Below are 20,863 nucleotides of genomic sequence, written 5' to 3' on the forward strand. Positions count from 1 at the left end.
CAGGTGATTCTGACCATCAGCCTGGATCATGGAGATGGGTCCCCGGGCGCGGCACTGCCGTCGACCACTGCTCCTTGCCCCAGTGGCATCGAAGGATGGGTTAAATGCAGAGGACAAATTTCCCTACGGGGACAATAAAGTATACAAACAAACAAATAAACAAACGAAGCGCTTCTCCCGGTGCGGCTCCTTGTTGGGTGGGGAGACTGCGGCCGTCCCCCCTTCCCGACGCCTCTTTGTCTTCGGTACCTCCGCGACGAATCCTGCAGCTTTCAGACTGCACCGTGGAGCAAGTCGATGTCAGCTCCCGCTCGCTCCCGCTCGCTCAACCCGTGGGCCTCCCTGGAGTTACAGGCGTACGCGCTGCGCCCAGACTCGCGTCCTGCAGTCCGCTCCCTGTCCGTGGTTCGTCTTCCCCGTTTCCTCTTTCGTGTTTCCTCTCTCCTCTAGGTTTATATTCTCTGTCCAATGAGAAGTGGCCAATGGCCAAGTCAGGGGTTTACCTGGGGGCGTGTCTTGGAAGCCTGAGCGTCATTGGTTGAATATCGCCTACACCAGAATTCCTACCTAATTACTTAGTTCATGCATAAACAAACCAAAGCACTACAAAATAGCTCCACCACAGGAGCAGTGGGCTCCTATCCCCCACGAGGACTACTCTACAGGGGCCCCTTCTGACACAAACTCCTCAGAAAGGCTTTGTCCAGGTGGGAATAGAACCGGGGATCTCCTACCTGTGAGGCTAACCTCTGTGCCACCATGATAATGAACCTGCGTGAACCTGGAACAGGCCAGTGCTTTTAAATTCTGAGATGTGTCTGGTCATGCAAACAGACAAAAGATGTTGTTAGCATTCCTCCTCTCCTCTATGGGGCCAAACGGGGTGAAGTTAAAAACGACCATGCTCTTCCACGTTTCCCCGTTTAAATACGGTCTCGTGAGTCTGTGACTGGAACCCTCTCTCCCTTTACCCACAACCGGCAGGCGCACAGCGCTGCCTCCAGGAGTCGGGTTTTACTGCTTTGATTTTAAATAATAGTAACGTGTTTACCTTAAAGCAGTACTAAGTAACTTATTTACCTTAATAAATCCTTTCCGTAGTCCCTGTGGGGGTAATACAAGTGTTTATGGGATGATTGGAGGGTCTTTCATCTCCCCCTGGTGTCTCTGGCCAGAAAACCATGTTTGCAACTTGACTGCCCCGGTGCGGAGAAAGCAATACACACTAATGTAATCACGAAGAAGAAGCTAACATGCTAACGGGCAAAGCTAACTGCGGGCTAACGTCACTTTAAACAGTATTTACAGCCAAGTTTGAGTGAAAAAAAATATTTCTATTGTATAATTGGATGTACAGTAACCCTCTCTCCCTTCGCCTGTCAGCGTAGTATTTACTCTCCAAGACAATTAATAAATTAAAAAATCGTAACTTGCTACTACACCTACAGTTGCGCTTATGGCCTCTAGGGGGAAGACGTACTTAGTACTGCTTTAATAAATCCTTTCCGTAGTCCCTCTGGGGATAATACAAGTGTTAATGGGATGATTGGGGGGTCTTTCATCTCCCCCTGGTGTCTCTGGACAGAATACCACACTTGCAACTTCCCTCCCTCCGTGTCGGAGTCACCAATACACACTAATGGAATCACGAAGAAGAAGCTAACAAGCTAATGGGCAAAGCTAACTGCGGGCTAGCGCCACTTAAACAGTATTTACAGCCAAGTTTGAGTGAAAAAAAATATTTCCATTCTATAATTGGATGTACAACATCCCTCTGTCCCTTTGTCTTTTCTGTCAGCGTAGTATTTACTCTCACGGACAATTAATAAGTTAAAAAGTAGTAACTTGCTACGACACCTGCAGTGGCGCTTATGGCCTCTAGGGGCATGAGTTGCTTAGTACTGCTTTAACACATTTGTCACAGGTGGAGGTTTGAGTTTTATGGAGGGGTTTGGATATGACGATGACGAAAAGGAAGGAACAGTTTCTGGCGAAAACAACAAAGTTGAGGTGGCAGCTATATGTGGTGTAACCAATAAGATAGTACTGTTAAAAGGGTATTAAATTACATGTATTTACTAAAAGGCCTATAATAACAGACAATCTAAAAAATAACTAAAATCCAGGATGGACGCGAGCTATCTCCTGTGCGGCTCCACTACGTCCCGACACGAGGGCGCGCCAGCAGGTCCTCCACACTGCGTCTCCGGGCCTCCAGCAGCGCCACGGGGTGGGTTGTCCTCCGGTGCGCCTCAACTGATCTCCATTGCGGGAGGCGTCCACCTCCGGGTACCTGGGCAGATGGACAGAGCACAGCAGAGTACACGCGCCACCAGACCCCGTCGCCATAGGCCAACTTTAGGAGCACCACTAGCCTAATTCAAGTACAGAGTACCCACCGCGCAGGCGGAGCTCCTCACTCCGCCGCTGCTGGTGTTTCGCGTCATGGTGCTCTTTCCCGGGTCGTTCCTTGCGCCTCCTCCTCTGCTGTGCTCCTGCACTGCCGCTCACCCCCGTTGCCAGCCGCCTGCTGGTCCAGCCTCGACCGCGTCACACAGCATGAGGCGTGCAAAACATGCAGACATTAAAACATAAATGTATTAAAACATGCAAGTAAAATCAAACAAATCTTTAAAAATAAAAACAAAAGTTGCACCCTCTCACACATTCATATGAGGGGGATCACCGTGTCGTCACGTCCGAGGCACTGGTGGGCATCGCAAATGTATTAAATTGATTTTAATAGTTCTACGGTGGGTCAAAACATCGTTCACAAACAGAGCAATAAACAGCTCTTCAAGCTCGAAAAATATCTGCTGTTTGCCCACCAGTAGCACAACAATAACAGCAATCCTCCCTATTGTGAAGTAGGTTTAGGTCACTTTGTCCCATTAACTTCTTTTTGCAATATTCAACTTAACTGTAGCCACGTTTCTATCAAACAAAATGCGAAGCTTTTCAAAATGCGCTAAAGCAAGCGTATAACAGATGCGAATTGTACGTGTTTTCATGAAGCCGTTCTAGCGAATAGCGGCACTGTTGTAACTATAGCAACCAGAGCCAAAGGTGGAGACTGGGCAACAATGCACAGCAATTTTCCTGGGACAAATAGTAAACCTACAGCACAGCTTACCTTGGCCAAAGTGAACACTGCAAGGAGGAGACGCCAGAGAAATGTTTTGATGCAAGCGATGATTGCGCACCTGCTGAGGCGCCGAGTGTCGCCGTACACTTGGGAAAGGAAGAGGCAGCGACAGTTTTTCGAAGTTGTGGTGGCGAGACATTTTACTCCAAACCTGTGGCTGCAACACTTTAGGATGATGCCGACATTTAACATGCTGTGCGACATCATTGGGCCATACGTGGGTCCGGTACAAACGCATGGTCGCCCTCCTGTCCCAACGAGGAAACGTACTGCCATCGTGTTGTACAAGTTTGCCTCCTGCACAGAACACCGGATCATCGGTGAGACTTTTGGTGTCAGCAAGACCACTGTCCATCAATGTGCCTACACTGTTTGCAAGGCCCTAAAGCAAACAATGCTCAAGAATGTCATCAAGCTGCCGGATGTTGCGCAGGCCAGAGAAATTGCGCACCGAAACGCACTGGCGGATTCAATTAGTGAAGTAAAAACTATCTTTGCAAGAGGCTAACGTAATAAAATATACAAATAGATCTAACAAGTTCAACAAATTCAATAAAAAAATCTGTGTGGGCGCTGATCCCCTGCGCAAATGGAGTTTGGAAATGGACTCCGAAAACTCGATTATCAGGCAAACCTTTAAGTTGGACAATGGGACGTGGTGTGTGTCTCACCTATCCTACCTGGAGACCTGCCCTATTTATAGTTTTAGCTATAGCTTTTTTTTTTAGCTATAAAAATATTTCGGGACGTTACTGCGCAAAGCACCCAGGTGTCCTTTTGTCACGTGTAAATACGCAGCGAGCCCCATGCGTAAATGGCTAGCGTTAATTTAGCTCATCCTGCAGCCACAATTTCATATAATTTTCTATCTATAATTTAGTTTAAACAACACATTAACAGACAAAAGCAGTTTACATTGCTAATTTGCTACACAATCGGAATGCTAACCAATAAGGTAGGGATGTTTAACATTTTAATGTATAGACATAAAGCTTACCAGAGCTATTGATCACGGATGTGAGTGAGGTCACAGTTGGTCAGTGGCCAAGAATCTCATCCATCTCATTGAAGTATTTGAAGGTGATGAGTTTTTTGTCATGAAAGCCGCTGCAGGCGATCAGCCGTTTCACCTCCATGTACCGTTGCTTCAAGCATTTGTTTCTCAAAATGGTCCACGGCTTGTCATAGCCCATTTCACCATCAGTTCGCGGATTTCCTGGTATACCTTAGCACTGCGCTGCTGTTTACCATCCAGAATAGATGCAACATGCAACATCCCATATACACAGTATTAAGTTTAAATGTTTTACTTTGCTGAACATGTTCATTTAGTCGACTTAATTGTTTTGCAGTCAAACTACTAATACTTACCACGTGGTGCAGAAAGTGGCGTGTCGTCGCTGGAAGCCATATTTACACATTTACACATTGAGTGCCGCTTTGTTTGGGGGTATTGGAGCTGCAGAGCCGACAGATCTACAGTGAAGCAAATCCACAGTGATAGTGCGCCCTCTGCTGGTAAAGACAGATACATGACGGTACTTATTTCATGTTTTACAGTTGTATTGTTGGAATTATATTTGTGTAATTTAGAATGTGCTGACATGTAAGTTAGTTTCCATGTACTTTTATTTGGGTTATTTTATTACATTAAAATTGTATGTTTTACTCCAATATTTCAATATAGTGCCAATATAGTGCCTTCATTTGTTCATAATAATAAGGAACAAGGGACAGAGACAACATAACAAAACAAAACAACAAAATAACATTTTTATTGTGGCCATTGCTGTAATCAGTACAGAAAAGGAGAGAAATCCTTGGGTTAATAATGTCAGCTTGCGGATAACAAAGTAAAAAAACAACATTTTTAAAATCTTCCCTGTTTCCTGCTGGGCACGGCTGTGGTGGACACTGGAGGCATTGAGGAGTGACCTTCTAGATGTTTTATAAAATGTTCCTTTCGAAAAACAGTAAATGTACTATACAAGCAGTGATAGTGTAAGTCTGTTCTACATGAGTGGCCACATCTGTGAATGGTAAATCCTGAAAATGAAATAGCAGGATATTAATGAATGTAATAACTGACAGATCAAGTGAAGTGCATTTTAAGGTGACGCTTCAGGGAGCGTCATTTATTTCACTTCTGTTCATCACAGAGCTACCAAAATCAAACATAAGGTGTATTAGAGCGTCTAATTTCGTAATAAAAAACCTCTGTTTTTGGCACTCATTGTGTTAAAAACTGGACACGCCCATGTGCAGGGGGAACTGGTTTCAACCTTCTTGTTTTATTTACTTGTTTGTATTTTGTTTTGTAGTTTTGTGTTTACTGATTGTTCAGTTTTGTGGATGTTGTGGCTAACAAAAATGCTAAGAAAAATGCTAAAGCAAAGTAGTTCTTAGAGCCTTTATTAGCACAAGATGACAACGTGAAGACAGTCGCAGAGAGTCTGCAGGTTTAACAAAGCAGCTAGCTTATATACCACAGAAGCTGCCTTATTTGGTCTAAAACAGATCATTCTAACCAGGACACCAAAATAGATGTCCTTAAACAGAGGCCATGCATACAACAAGTGGACAACTGCAATCTAACTTTATTTCATGGTCACTAAGGTCAGCAGGAGAAGGCCAACTTAGGTCAACAGGAGGTCACAGGAGATAGCAAAGAAACACCTGTTATTTCACTTTAAGCTAAGAACATATTATATTTAGAAAACTGCAAGCAAGAAAACACATATTTCCACAATTCCCCCCTTTGATCACATTTAAACACATGTGATCACACAAAGCAAAACATTATCAAAAACATAAAACTACCATTGTGACACCATTGAACACTTTTTGTAATCCAGCGCAGAACACAGAACAAGCTAAAGCCACAATATTCAGATGTAATCTACACCCAATTCATGAGTGATATTCATGTCTTAGACCCAAATTACACCACTCAACTTTTGTTTTCTTATCATTTCATTATTTTGATCAAAAAGAGTCATCATTACTTCTACAGAGACAAAATGAAGTCTCAGTTCTGGCCTCTTTTTCAACAACTGCAACCGATTCCGTGTGCACCCAGAATGGCAGCAAATGTGGAAAATTGGGCAATATAAATTTATTTGCATCAGTACAGGTGGGCAAGTTTAACCATTAATTGGTGTATGTTAACATTATATCTGTTCCAGTGTACGATACATATAAAAATTGGAAGTGGTGTGATAACTTGGACTTAATTTTTTAGGGAGTGTCTAAAATTCCACTCAAGGAGTTTCATGTGAATTAGTAAAATTTAAAGTATCACTATCAAATATTTTCAGATTTTCTAGAGTATTCATTACAGGGTCAATACAGAGTCACAACTATGACTTGAGGTGTGTTTAACCTTGATGATAAATAATCAAATTTACTTTATTACAGTAGGTATTTTGTTTCTCAATTGAGTACAAACCTATATGCTTCTTCTTGCTCTGTGTCGCACCTGTTACATTATTTGAGCTTAAAGAAAAGCAAGGACAGTAGCATATTGTGAGCTTTGTTCGCAGTCCTTTCTTGTTAGTTAACGGTGTCCAATGGGTCCAATGAATTTCAAAATTCCATAGGGCTAAAAACACAAAAATAGAACATATCGTGAGTACATATAGACTTAACAAAATTTGAAAAAATAATTGACCAAAATTAACATTACTCCCCCTTTTTCTTTTGGGCTCCTCCCATTGGAGTCACAGATGTGGCACCAGCCTCCTTCATCAGAGTGAGATTGGGGGAAGAGGTGTGTGAGTTAGGTCAGGGAGTTCAACTTCCCAATGGCCTTGTGTATGAAACTGTCCTTCAGTCAGCTGGACCTGACCCGTAGATTCCTTAGTCTCCTCCCTTAGGGCATTACCTTGAAGAGACTGCATGATGGTTGCTTATGGTCCCTGACAATTTTTACAGTGAGACACGTGGAGTACATGTCCTAACTATAGAGGCGACAGATCTTCTTCGCTGCTTTTGCGATGCACTTGAGGCTCCAAGAGGTAGTACTGGCGCCGTTAGTTCTTTGTTTCAATGTGAGTGAGGGCTGTATGAAGCACAATGAAAGACTGAAGATGCTATATCTTCAGTTAAGCGATTGGACAGATAAGCAAACTGGTTTGGGTCCAGTGTGTCAGGGAGATCAAACTTAATAAGAACTGGAGTGAGTGCTACTGTGCGGTAGTCCTTAAAGCAGAAGGGAGGTGACTTCTTTGGCACTGGAATTATGGTCGTTGCTTTAAGACACCTTGGGACCACAACCTTCTGCAGAGATGTGTTAAGAATGTCTGTGAAGACTTCAGTGAGTTTGTTGACTACTCACATAGGCATGGTTGTCGTGGTGCCATTTCTGAGTCTCCATCTACAAAGTAATTCCTTTGAGACACAGAATTGAACTTCTTGACAGCTGATCTAGATGACTGGACAACCTCAATAAGTTGTCTGCTCAGTTCTTCATGCTTGATTGAAGATCTATCTCCAAGTTTAAAGTCATTTCTAATCCAGCCGGCGATGACCAGTATAACAGCATTATGCTGTATCAGAGTGGCTTCATAAAGTTGTAAAGCAGCTGTTATTACAGCAAACTGAGCCAATACATGAGTCAGTTGTTGAGCTTCCAGCACTTGAAGTTGATCAAGAAATAACTGTTGACCACTGCATATAAGGATGTTATGGTATGCCCATCTTGTGCTCAGTAAGACCAGCCGTCACAGAATAAAGTCATATCTGGATCTGTAAAAAGCATTGTCAGCAAGTCTGTTCTCACATTTAGTTTCAGTCTTCTGTTGTAATAGTAAGACTTCCCAAGAACTCCACTTGCTCAAGAGTGAATGGCTGGTATGCCATTGATGATTTTACGTCATTCTCCATGGGTAAACATGCTTAGTGCTTAGTCCTTGTTGACTTTATTGCGTGACTTTATTGTTGTTACTGCCGCTTTGGGTGTCATCTGAGGATGGTCTAGGAAAGGATACTCAAGATCCAAGGGGTAAAACAGGAACTCCCTCATATTGAGGAGATTTGTCAGCTGAGTCATTTGTCAGGGATGTCATCAAGGCTTTTCCATTTGCATATGGTTCCTTTCAAGCAACGGTGCAACTAGTACAATTGACATGTTCTCATTCTCCAATTATTTAGGCTAGTTTTTATTTTCTTCCAGTCAGAACAGAAACTTTATACATGATCTGCCCTTAGTGATAGTCCATATTTTTCTTCCATTGTCCTTTAGGTGTAGGTTCATACTTTCTACAAAAACTCTCTTCTATATTTTAGCATGGTGAATTAGGACACTGTTGTCGTTTGTCCTACAGTTTATCTAAAATGCATTTGGTTAGTTTTTTTCTCTTCATCTCATCCAGTTGAGTCGGACAGTTACTAAACTCCAAAATAAACAGAGGTTAATGCACAACACAATTATCAGGTGAATCAATATTACAACACAGTCTATGTTTATGCTGACTATATAGGCTTATGTCAAAACATGAATAAAATGTTTAATTTCAGTGGGATTTTCCAAATTAAAAAGGTCAAAAAGTCTCTTATTAATTATTACTAATTTCTTGTATTTTTTTACATTTCTTCTTTTTAGATCTTAAATGTAATTAGTAGCAATTAGTTTAACATAAAAATTCAATAAAAATGTTCCCATGGTCAAAAAAGTGAAAAGAAAAATAAGCAAAGTATCAAATTAAAGATGGCCCAGATGCGCCAGCCAAAATCAACAAAAAGACATGTTCACTGGCCAACTGCTATGCAGCCGTAGAAGCAGATCCCACGTCCAAACTAATGGCCAAGAAATTCCACAACTAAACCCAAAACAAAAGAAAAGCGAAAATGAGACAACCAGTCACACCTGGGCAAAACTTAAACTAATGGTTATCAAAAAGCTTAACTACAGAGAATGGTGTGGCCTACACCTTCTCAAATGCTAAATCATAAAAACTGACTTTAAAAATGGGACATTTATCAAAATATGCAGCACAGGCAGACAAAGGTCTAAACAGCTGTGGTCACCAGGAACAAGTGGTCACTCTAACAGCCAGTCATACAAAACACTTCTTCAGAATTAAAATTTGTGTCACTTAGATATGGGTAGACAATAACAATTTCCCATTCATTTAAATTTTAGGCATATTTGCTTAACATTTGACACTTAATATCAACATTATAATTTCATCAAGTCCAAATGCAAGACATTATAGCACATTTACAATTAAATTATGCATCTAATTTACAAGAAATGTATAATCCCAAAAACTCCCAACTAAGAGAAAGAAGATCCAGTATCCAGTCATTTCTCTATCATCTTTCCCCATTTTCTTTTTTACTCCTTTATTTCAGTTGCTAGCAAATTTAGGCATCACACTTAATGATCATTTGGTAAGGGGAAAACGGCCAATCTCTTTGGTTCAAAAATAGATAAACTGTACTTTGTTCTATACTAGAAGACAATATACTATTATTAAAGCCAAACACATGCACATATTATGTAAATAAGAAATACATTTCAAGTAGAAATGGATCATCACATTTACATACTATATACTGTGCTTTCTGTGCCACTGCCTGAAATAAATAAAAAATGAAAAAATGAATGAATGAATAGGACTATGTGATTTGACCAAAAATAAAATCTCAATTTCGCTTGGATAAATGATTTGTCAATTACCAGTGCAGCTAATTTGATTGACGATAGACTTACAAGAGGTTGCTGATCTTAAAACTACTCAGAGTCCATTTATTTTTAGATACATTACTCAATTATCTAGAATTGTTGTTTCTGTTTTTAAATATGCCTTATCTACTCTTACAAACTTGATAGTAAGCTAGGAAGTTTTCAACAGTGTTTTACAGCCTCAAGCTCTGCTGTGATTGACGACCCTGAACAAAAGGAACGGGGCGGAGTTAAGCATATCTCTCAGCTCAAGGGGAGAAAATAGAGAATCAGGCCAGGGGGAAAAACAAACAAAGCACAACACACAGCCCTAATAAAATAGGAGATACTCAGGAAATTGCTGATTCTCCATTGTTTTTTTGTTGTTGTTTTTTTTCAGATTTTCTGCCAATTTCACAGCCTTATTATAACTTCAGTAATTTACGCAAGTTATCAGTTATGCGTATGTTATAGGACTAATAAAATAGGACTTAACTAGCTTTCCTTATATCATTAATACATATATAGTTTTTTACACAGTTCTACATTTTTATACTTTCTCTATTCTACGTTTTTCAGAACGCATTAAAACTAACTAAACATAAAATTCCATTAATTCACCTCAAACACTGACACAGTCACAGTAGATATTGAATAAAACAAAACAAAACAATACAAAAAGCAACAATAGCTCAAGACTAAAACAAGACAGGACAAGACAAAGACAAAGAGACAAAGAGACAAGACATACAAGTCCTTGTACTAAAATATCAATTTCCCCACATTTTAGAAAACCCTCCTTAGTTTCCTTATAGCTCCCACTTTTTTTCTTTCGTAAAAAGGATAAAAACGTGCACGACTTACATTTTTCTGTTGTTTTCTTAATTTCTTAGTTTTGTTATCCCAGAAACTTATAAAACAAGTTTATACTATCTGGTTGTCATTGCGGGCAAACCAATTTCCCCACATAATATAAAATATAATAGTTTAGTTCACTAAATATATATTAAAGTACCGTCATAACGTCGGATTTTCTAAGTGTCTACTTTATTTTGACGAAAAAAGCGTAAAAAACGTGAAATGGCTACTTTTTTACTAAAAAGCGTAAAAAGTGAAATGTCAACTTTTTTACTAAAAAGCGTAAAACGTGAAATGTCTACCTTGTTTTACCAAAAAAAGCGCGACAAAAAAAATGAATGCCCACAAAATTTAAAGGAAATAGTGTGGTTGTCTGTAATGTCCAGTTCGTGTGAGAGAAAGACCCTAACAACATTTTTTTTAAAATGTCTACTTTATTTTTAATGAAAAAGCGTTAAAAACATCTACTTTTTTGACAAAAAAGCGTAAAAAACGAGAAAGTCTACTTTTAGTTTTAATGAAAAAAGCGTAAAAAACATCTACTTTATTTTTCACGAAAAAAGCGTAAAAAAACGTCTCAACACAATCAAAACACCTGTAGGCCTACCATGACTTAACATGAGCAGCATTTCATATGCCCTCTGGATCCTTATTTCAACACATCACTTATTTCACTGCGCATATAACTTATCCCCTTTAACATATACTATTTCCATAAATAAACAAACAAAAACAAAACAAACACAAAACACAAAAACATAGAGCACGGCCAATCATTCAAAAACTATTTTAGATTAATCCAATTGGCAGATATTCTGTAAAAAAGGTTTCTGCATTACCTGTTAAAGGAGAGCTCTCTCTTTTGAATAAAGGTCGAAAAGGCTCTACGGAGACTCCCTGCGATGGTGTCACTTGTCAGGCCTGAAATCAATCGTTATGGGTCTTTTCGAAAAAGATTTCAATTTGCTGTTGTTTTTTCCCCGGCCAATGCACCAAATTGTGGATGTTGTGGCTAACAAAAATGCTAAGAAAAATGCTAAAGCAAAGTAGTTCTTAGAGCCTTTATTAGCACAAGATGACAACGTGAAGACAGTCGCAGAGAGTCTGCAGGTTTAACAAAGCAGCTAGCTTATATACCACAGAAGCTGCCTTATTTGGTCTAAAACAGATCATTCTAACCAGGACACCAAAATAGATGTCCTTAAACAGAGGCCATGCATACAACAAGTGGACAACTGCAATCTAACTTTATTTCATGGTCACTAAGGTCAGCAGGAGAAGGCCAACTTAGGTCAACAGGAGGTCACAGGAGATAGCAAAGAAACACCTGTTATTTCACTTTAAGCTAAGAACATATTATATTTAGAAAACTGCAAGCAAGAAAACACATATTTCCACAGTTTCAACACATGTTTTGAGGGTTGAAGTAACCTGTGGAAATTTTTTGGTGTAAACATACCACATGTACCTAGCTGCATTATTAATCACTAAATCAATAAATAAATGTCACACTCAAACGCACCAGACTTTTCCTAGATCTTCACTTTGATCGGAGGTTTCACAAACCTTCGATTTTAGGGACGTTTTGCTGAATGCTCGGCCAAATCGTAGGAAAATATCTTTATTTAGTGAGATGCTCTTCTACGTGTGGACGAGGCCTTCGTTTCTCTGTTTTCTCTGGTCCGGACAGAGGCTCAGCTGCACATTAGCACCAATTAAGAAGAATGAAAAAGATCCAACTGGACTGGACCGAAGAGAACCATCAGTCAGCTGCTCATTTTAAACTCAGCTGTGGCTCATCCTCGTCTCTTTGGTCGTTTCTTCTTCTCCTCCTGATGATGATCCTCCGTCTGAACATTCTGGCTCAGCCTTTCTTCCTTCTGAGAGCCAACACTTTGCCGAGAGACTTTTGGAAGATTCATTTGGATCTGAACTCTGCAATTACCATAAAAAGAAATGAGATCTGCTCAGCGTCTGCCAAAGCTCCGCGTTCGTCGCCGAGGGATGTTTGTAAAACATGATCTGCAAAAGGAAAACAAGGATTTCAGTTTGTGGAACCACAGAGTTAGTCCCAGTTCTCTGAGGAGGGTGTTTCATGACTTTAAGGCGAGACACAGCAGGTGAATTAGAGATGAGTGTAAAACTTCTGCTGTAGATACAGACAAAATGTATTACTGTTTTATGTTTTCATATAAAAAATAAGGCGTATTCTGCATAAAAATGATCAAAATGGACGATATTATCTACAGATCCTTGGATACATTTATGGATCATTTATGGACATATTAGTAACAAAGATTTCCTCAGAGGGATTTTGGTGAAGAGGGAGCTGAGTTGGGGGCAAAGCTCTCGATTTACCGATCGATCTATGTTCCCACTCTCACCGAAAGGTCAAGATCGCGAAAACAAGCGGCCAAAATGAGTTTCCTTCGCAGGGTGGCTGAGTTACCCGGGAGAAGCTCGGTGTAGAGTTGCTGCTCCTCCACGTCGAAAGGAGCCAGCTGAGGTGGCTAGGGCATCTGTTTCGGATGCCTCCTGGTCGCCTCCCGCGGGCGGTGTTCTAAGCATGTCTTATTGGGACAATAAAGAGGGAGAAAATGGATGGATGAATGAAAACGGCCCTAAAGTTTAGTCCCTTTGTCTGCACATGTGCCATGTGTATGTTCTCCTGTCTTTATCCACTGCTGTCTGTTGATCGAAAATGGACGTCAGAAAAGGCACATCTGTCTCAAAGTCAGTCCAAACACAGTCTCCTGTAACAATGCACTGTGCTGCAAAGTTTTGGTCTATATTTCTTTAAAGGCACTATACCTGATTTTTTTCCCCTAGAAATAGAACAAAATTTGCTTTGTGGGGAAAAACACTGTGCCTCTAACGATTTCTCTGACAGTGACCCTGAAAAGTGACCCCACAGGTTATGAAATGCGCAGATAAACTGAAGAATTGAGATGGTTCAAATTTGTTAGGAAAGAGTTTGAACCACAACTAACATTTTAATTGTGCAATCGTTGATTGTTAGTTATAAAAAACATCAGTTATAGGGCCTTAAATCTCCTGTGTGTGTGTGTGTGTGTGTGTGTGTGTGTGTGTGTGTGTGTGTGTGTGTGTGTGTGTGTGTGTGTGTGTGTGTGTGTGTGCACCCAAACAGAGCGCATGTGTGTCATCACTAACCGCTACACACCTGTACAGTTACATCCTCCAGAAACACACCTGCTGATGACCATAGTGACAGATCCAGTGGTCAGACAAAGGCCTAAGATCCTGGGTCTGGGTCAAAAGCTTTGTTTCCAAAGCAGTCCAGTGTTGGGGTGCAGCCCAAACGCGCTGCATGTGGCACGTTTTGTTATAAAGCAACTTTGAAAAATTAGCTTAAATAAATGAGATTATAAATACTAATAATGAACATTTTGGCCTTAAGAGCTGAACTGTTACACGTCTAGACTCCTGTTCTATTTCATTTCAAATAAAGCAACAAATATTCAAATGTGGGCACAGTCGCTGAGACATTCGCTGTCTTTGTATTCTGCTGTTCAAAGGTTTAATAAAGTGTCAAACTGGACCTTAAAGGGGGGGTATTATGCAAAATCGACTTTTTCAAGCTTTACATCATGTTATGATGTCATTCCCTCATTAAAAACATGCCTGAAGTGTTGCCTTGGCACATTCACGTATTTTCGAGTAGTCTGTAAAAACTCTGATGGCAGCCATTTTAGGGTAAACAGAGTCATCATGGAGGTTTAGCTTCATGTGTTGTGAACCGGAGTTACCGCAGTTCTGAAACTTTTACAAAGACACACATCAGTGTTTCTGTTACCGAAACACCCAGGATTCAAACCGGTGACAAGAACGCTTATTTCAGCGGCTAGTTCTGAGCTGGGAATGTCTTAGGGCCTTGATGATGCACAGAGCCTCCGGAGAAAGCTAATGCTAAGCTAAACCTCGAGTCATCACGTGGAAACGAGAAATATGCACAAATAAAGTCAATAAAACCACCACACACATAAAGAACCGTTTAACAATGATCACACACGGAGCCTGGCTTGTTGATTTCGTAGTTTATTGCTCACATTTTATCTACAGTGAGTCGTAGCCGAGTGGTTTCTCCCGGAGCTAAGGCACTATTCAATACTGTGGAGAAAGTGTTGTGATGCCACAGACAGCGTGTGGAGGGGGTGTGTCGGAAAGGGTCAGAGGTTCTTAAAGAGACAGAGGCCTATTTCAAGCCATTTGCTACCGCCATTTTGAAAGAGCAATTTTATACAAGGCAGTTATTCTAATTTACTGCATTGACAGACCAACAGAAGGTTTCGTCATCATTGTAGTGTGCTATAGACTGGTGCTATGTGGCTGAAAAAAGCATAATACCCCCTCTTTAAATATTTAAATCATGACCAGCACAGAAATAGAAATGAAATGGGTTTTTGACAAATGTCCTGCTCCTGTTTTAATAAGATCATCTGCAGAATCTGTCTCCTCTGCGGCGTCAGCTCCAGAGTCGCACTTTTATTTCATGAATTTCTCACTGCGGCGTCTCACATTTACTTTATGGTTCACGGTTGTGCAGCGTGTAGTTGTTTCCCTGCTTGCGCTCGGCCGATGACGCTTTTGTCTCCACGAGAGGTTTAATAAACTCTGGGATGGTTTTATGGATCGGTCTGTGATCCCGGAGCCTCACGGTGGCAGAGGGAGGTTTATGAAGCATCTGCGATCAGACCAGTCCCTTTAAAGCGTCTCCACTGGCGACTCATGAGCCCACGTTCAGCCGCTCACGTGACTCTGTCGTCGGTAAACGGGTGCTAAAGAAAGCTCCCAGGTGTTTCAGCGGGTGTCTTACTCCGGGTTCACAACAGCTTCTGTAAAAAGATCTGCGCTGTAAAAGATCTCGGGCCCATCGACAATCGCATAGCATTTTGCAGTGTGTGGGAGTACGTGGGAGAAACAGCCACGGCCTATGGGGATTTCCTGTGATTTAGAGAAAGCTATTCATGCATTTATAACTTCACAACTTGATTATTGTAATTCTGTGAACATTGGTCTTGGTCAGAGTTTAATTCTTCAGCTCCAGGGGGCGCTAAACCCAGCTGCTCGTCTTACAGGGACCAAAAAGCGACAGCTTCCTGTGTTCGCTGCTCTACATTGGCTTCCTGAGCATAGGATTATAGGATAAGGTTAAAAGGATGATATTGATGATATGATATATTGTACCACAACCACTATGGAGTTCTATTTTTTGTGAGAAATATAAGTATTTTCTGGTTGCCCGGCTGTGCCATACTATTCCCTGTCCATTCCACACAGGGAATGAGTCTGGTCACGGAGCAATTGGAGCAGTTTGAAGGGGCGGGCCTAACGCGCACAGATCGTCAGTGAAATAAACCAATTAGCGATTAGCGGACATGACGACAGCTGTGACCAATTCAAAACATATAAAGTGAACAGAAACTCACGCAGAGGCAAAATCCTCGACTACTTCATCCATGATTAGTTTTGGCTAATGTTAATTGAACTAACAACATAGTGGTGCAGTGAGTGACGTAACCTTGTCATTTCTCTGACGGTCGTGATTGGTTCGGCCTCAGCCGCCAATCAGCAACTTGTTTACCATGTATGCAAATAAGTATCGATACTTTTTGCCCAATATCGATACTTATAAAGTAGCCGTTGGATGTCAATATGTCGATACTGTGGTATCGATCCGCCCATCCCTACATTACATTACAGACGTCGGGCTCTTCCTGTTTTATGATTGTGTTCTGAAATTATGTTTAGTTTATCTCAATTTATTCTGCAATCACTGATTATTCCTAAGTCATAAATCTCAAAAAAAGCGAATGTAATGAGAGGTGAATTAATGACAGATAAAAACAGCTCAGTGTGTTGTTTTTTGTACAACGCTGTTTGTCAAAATAACGGAGTAAAATTAGGCCTAAATGAACCACTGGTTTAAACTCTCTAATGCCGCCTCTATTCTTCATCAAAAGTAATTAAAAATGCGCACAGGAAACAAAAAAAGCCTCATCACGTGTCGGATCCTCCTCGTTTCTGTCCAAATCACAGACAGGCCTATTCGCATTGGATTCGTTTTATCACAGGACCTCGGAGTTCAGCAAAATTTAGTAGGTCACATGCAGGGGAATTTTTACTTGGTAAATCACGGACATGGCGCATTCGCACAGGATTAACATCACAGACATTCTCCTAATCGCGTGTGAATAGGGCTTTTCTATTCCAAAGCTTGTAACACTGTCCAGCACACAAAATCTGAGCTGTTAGTGGTTTGCTGCCTGTATATTGTGTATTGGTATATTTTTGTACTGTAGACCTTTGTGTGAAGCACTTTGGTCAACAAGAGTTGTTTTTTAAATGTATGCCATTGTGACGGCCCCTAGCTGGGGGGTGCCGTCTGGTTTTGTGTTTACTCATCATGTTTGGTTTAGTGAGGTGACCCGCTCCGGATGTGCCAGGGCCCGGTGCATCCGGAGACCACCTACAACAGGACCACCCCATGCCCACTCCTGGGCTGCTCCTCTGACTCTGATCCACCTGGCCTCAGACATGCAGGCCACACTGCACATTTCAACTACACGAGGAATAAACCACGCCCCAGCGGACCTCTTTCATAAGCCACGCCCACTCCCAGGGCGCTTAGAAAATCCACATTGTTTAATTTTGTGTAATTATACTTTGTAGTGGAACACTTCACGTAACCATATTTAAATAGGGAAAACGTGGAAGAACTTGGTAGCTTCTATCTTCACCTCGTTTGGAGCAATAGAGGACAGGAGGAGAAGCTAAATGCTGTCTGTGCTGTGTTTACGTGACTGAGGACACGGGTGAAGACCAGACAGGTACACATGAACTCGTCTAAGCTCAGGTAAGAACATATCTCTTTGTGAGAGTGTAAGTGCGAATGGCGTCAGTGCAGCTGCAGCCCATGCACCTCAAAGTCGAGGAGATCCCCGGTAATTTAGGGGAGATAATGCACATTATAACTGTAGTTAACTGTGTAGAGATCACACAGTGCTTCTGCTCACGTGCTTTAAATGGGTGTTTGTGCACAGTCATCCCCCCCATGTGTGCCTGCATTTCACATAATACACAGTAGTCTTAACACACCTGTTATAGGAGGCTCTGGTGGGAACATAAAAGTATTAAGTAGATGATACTCTGGCCTCTGGCCTTCACGCTGGGACTCACCGCAGAGACCGGGCGCTGGAGCGGCCGCGAACGCTGATGAGCGACGACACGACGGCTCTGTCTGTAACCCTGAGCTTTAACACGAGAGGAACTAGAGGAAGAGCGAGCGCCTGCACACACATCACACACCACCTGCCTTTGGCTTTGCACACATGTATTGTCATCTTTTACTAAAATTGCAGTTTAACCTCCTTTCGGTGCTGTCCACCTTTTTGCCGGTCACTTCATTGAGCCGGTCGTCACAGAGTGAAAGCGTGTGCTAACAAGGCTCTCTTGGTCACTTCTCTGCAGACCAAGTTGAGACTGACTCAGGAGCAACGGCCGGCTCTCCTTCATTAAAACATTCCTGGACATTCACACATGTGTGCTAGCGTGTGTGTTAGCGTGTGTGTTAGCGTGTGTGTTTGCGTGTGTGTTAGCTTGTGTGTTAGCTTGTGTGTTAGCTTGTGTGTTAGCATGTGTGTTAGCTTGTGTGTTAGCTTGGGCCAAAATACCAGCTACTGTGTGTGCAAACCTGGTACAGACCTATAGTAATCGTTTGACCTCTGTTATTGCCAACAAAGGTTATATTACAAAGTATTGAGTTGAATTTTTGTTATTGACCAAATACTTATTTTCCACCATAATTTACAAATAAATTCTTTAAAAATCCTACAATGTGAATACCTGGATTTTTTTTTCACATTCTGTCTCTCACAGTTGAAGTGTACCTATGATGAAAATTACAGACCTCTGTCATTATTTTAAGTGGGAGAACTTGCACAATTGGTGGCTGACTAAATACTTTTTTGCCCCACTGTATGTATATTAGAGCTTGCACATGTGTGTCAGCATCACTTACCGCTGAACTGAAGGCTGCAGGCAATTCACATCCTCCAAAAACACTTTGTAAAGGTTTGTCCTGCTGATGACCAGACTGCTGTCAGTTATAGATCCAGAGCACTGCAAGCAAGATCCAATCGAGTGCTTTAGCTCCGTGTTTGGAAAGTGAAACTGAAACTTATCTCACTGCAATGCCTAAACTTTAGAGCACTGTGTTTGTATTGTGGGCCAGGGGGCACCATTTTATTATAAAGCAGCTTTGAAAAATTTGAAAGCATTGTCAATTTTTTTCTGAAATTACAAATACTGCCTGATGATGAACATTTAGGCCATTTTATTTCAAAACTCACTTATTAGCTTTTAACATCACACTTGCACCGTGAACTGAACCATGAGAGACCTGAACCGTTAACCCTGAGAAAACACAAGAGTAAGAAGTATGTTGAACCTTACTGTAAGTACATATCTGTTCAATATATCTGCATTATGAACAGTATGGATGAAACCCAGGACTAGCATGAGACACACAAGGTCCAGACAGTGTGCACCCGCCAATAAGCTAAAGAAAAAGGCGTCAAAACAGATGCAGCACCATGTTTGAATAAACCCATTACTTTATTAGTGTGAATATGCACTTTAAGTCCGGCTGACACTGGGAAATAAATCTGCTCTGATTCTTGCATAATGCACCTTTAAGTTAAACAAGCCTTGTGTTCTGTGTTTTTACTGAAGTTATTAAATGAGTGACTCTCGCGTCCCTGAGTTTATTTCACTGAACTGAAGACCGTGTGTCATCATAAAACATGTATATCAGCCGCTCACAGCGATGGTCATGAATCATTTTTCACGCGTTCAGTTCTCTCAAAAACACAGACCTTCAGCCGCCGCCGCGGAAACGAGAAACTTAGCGGCGTCGCCATGGAAACTGCCATAGTCTGCATAGTTTGTGACAAAGACGGGACGATGGAAGGTCAGGCTCCGTTCAGAAGAGAATGGGAACAATCAGCCGACTTGACCGGTCAAATACTACTCCGAAGTATTCTCTCACTCACCGTTACTGTTTATAAATTATACCTTTACCCATACCTGTACTATTTGTGTAGAAAAACAATAATGTGTGGAAGATCTGCACATTTACAATATCGGGTTCATCTCCAACGTCAACAAATGTAAGAAAAAATGGGGAAGAATTTGGGGGGGAAATGGGGTAAAATAAGGAAAATAGTCATAATAAAAATGAGCAAATATTAGAGCAAAAATGGGGAATAAGGAGAAAATTTGGGGATTTTTTTTTAAAAATGGGTTAAAAACGTTGGGTAAAAAAAAAGGGTGGAAAAATTGTCAACAATAATTTATTTGAGCTGAAACAACCGAGTCACTTTCTTAAACCTCTTAACTCTGTAGCCGAACACAGTTACTACAGTTTGGCTTTACCTAAATCCAAAAGCTTCTGGACTGGAGAGTCTACAGCCTAAAGGCCAGTGAAATGTGTCATTTGAAAGCTAAGACCTTCAAGATTGATCCCAGATTTTTCCTTGTGTTCTTGCGTCTCGATTTACTCAGTTACCCGGGAGGAGCTCGGAGTGGAGTCGCTGCTCCTTCACGTCGAGAGGAGCAGCTGAGGTGGCTGGGGCGTCTGTTTCGGATGCCTCCAGGTCGCCTCCCCTGGGAGCTGGTCCAGGCTCGGGTGTCGCCTCGGGGTCCCCCCAGAACAGCTGGAGGAGGTGTGCGTGGATCGGGATGTCTGGACATCTCTGCTGAGACTGCTGCCCCTGCGACCGGCGGAAGAAAATGGATGGATGGATGTTGCGTTTTTGTCACTTTGTTACATTTTCATCCTCATTTATGTCTCACTTTTGATGCTTGTTTCAAGAAGCTTCGGATTTGGGTAAAGCTGAACTGTAGCAACAGAGCTCGGTTAAGGCGGGGGGTCAGTGGTCGATCCTGTATCTGGACAAACAACAAATCTTGGATCGATTTCATGGTTTTGATATCGGTAGAACCTAAACCAGGAGTAATTTGGCATCTGCACAGTAAAGTGAAGATTACTGCACAGTAAAGTGAAGATTACTGCACAGTAAAGTGAAGATTACTGCGCGGATTACGAACTACTCCTGGTATTATTACGCCTTACAATATAGTCCCCCTTTTATCCGCTTAGAAAATCCACATTG

The sequence above is a fragment of the Gobius niger genome, assembly GCF_951799975.1.
Source record: "Gobius niger genome assembly, chromosome: 6".
Taxonomy (NCBI): Eukaryota; Metazoa; Chordata; class Actinopteri; order Gobiiformes; family Gobiidae; genus Gobius; species Gobius niger.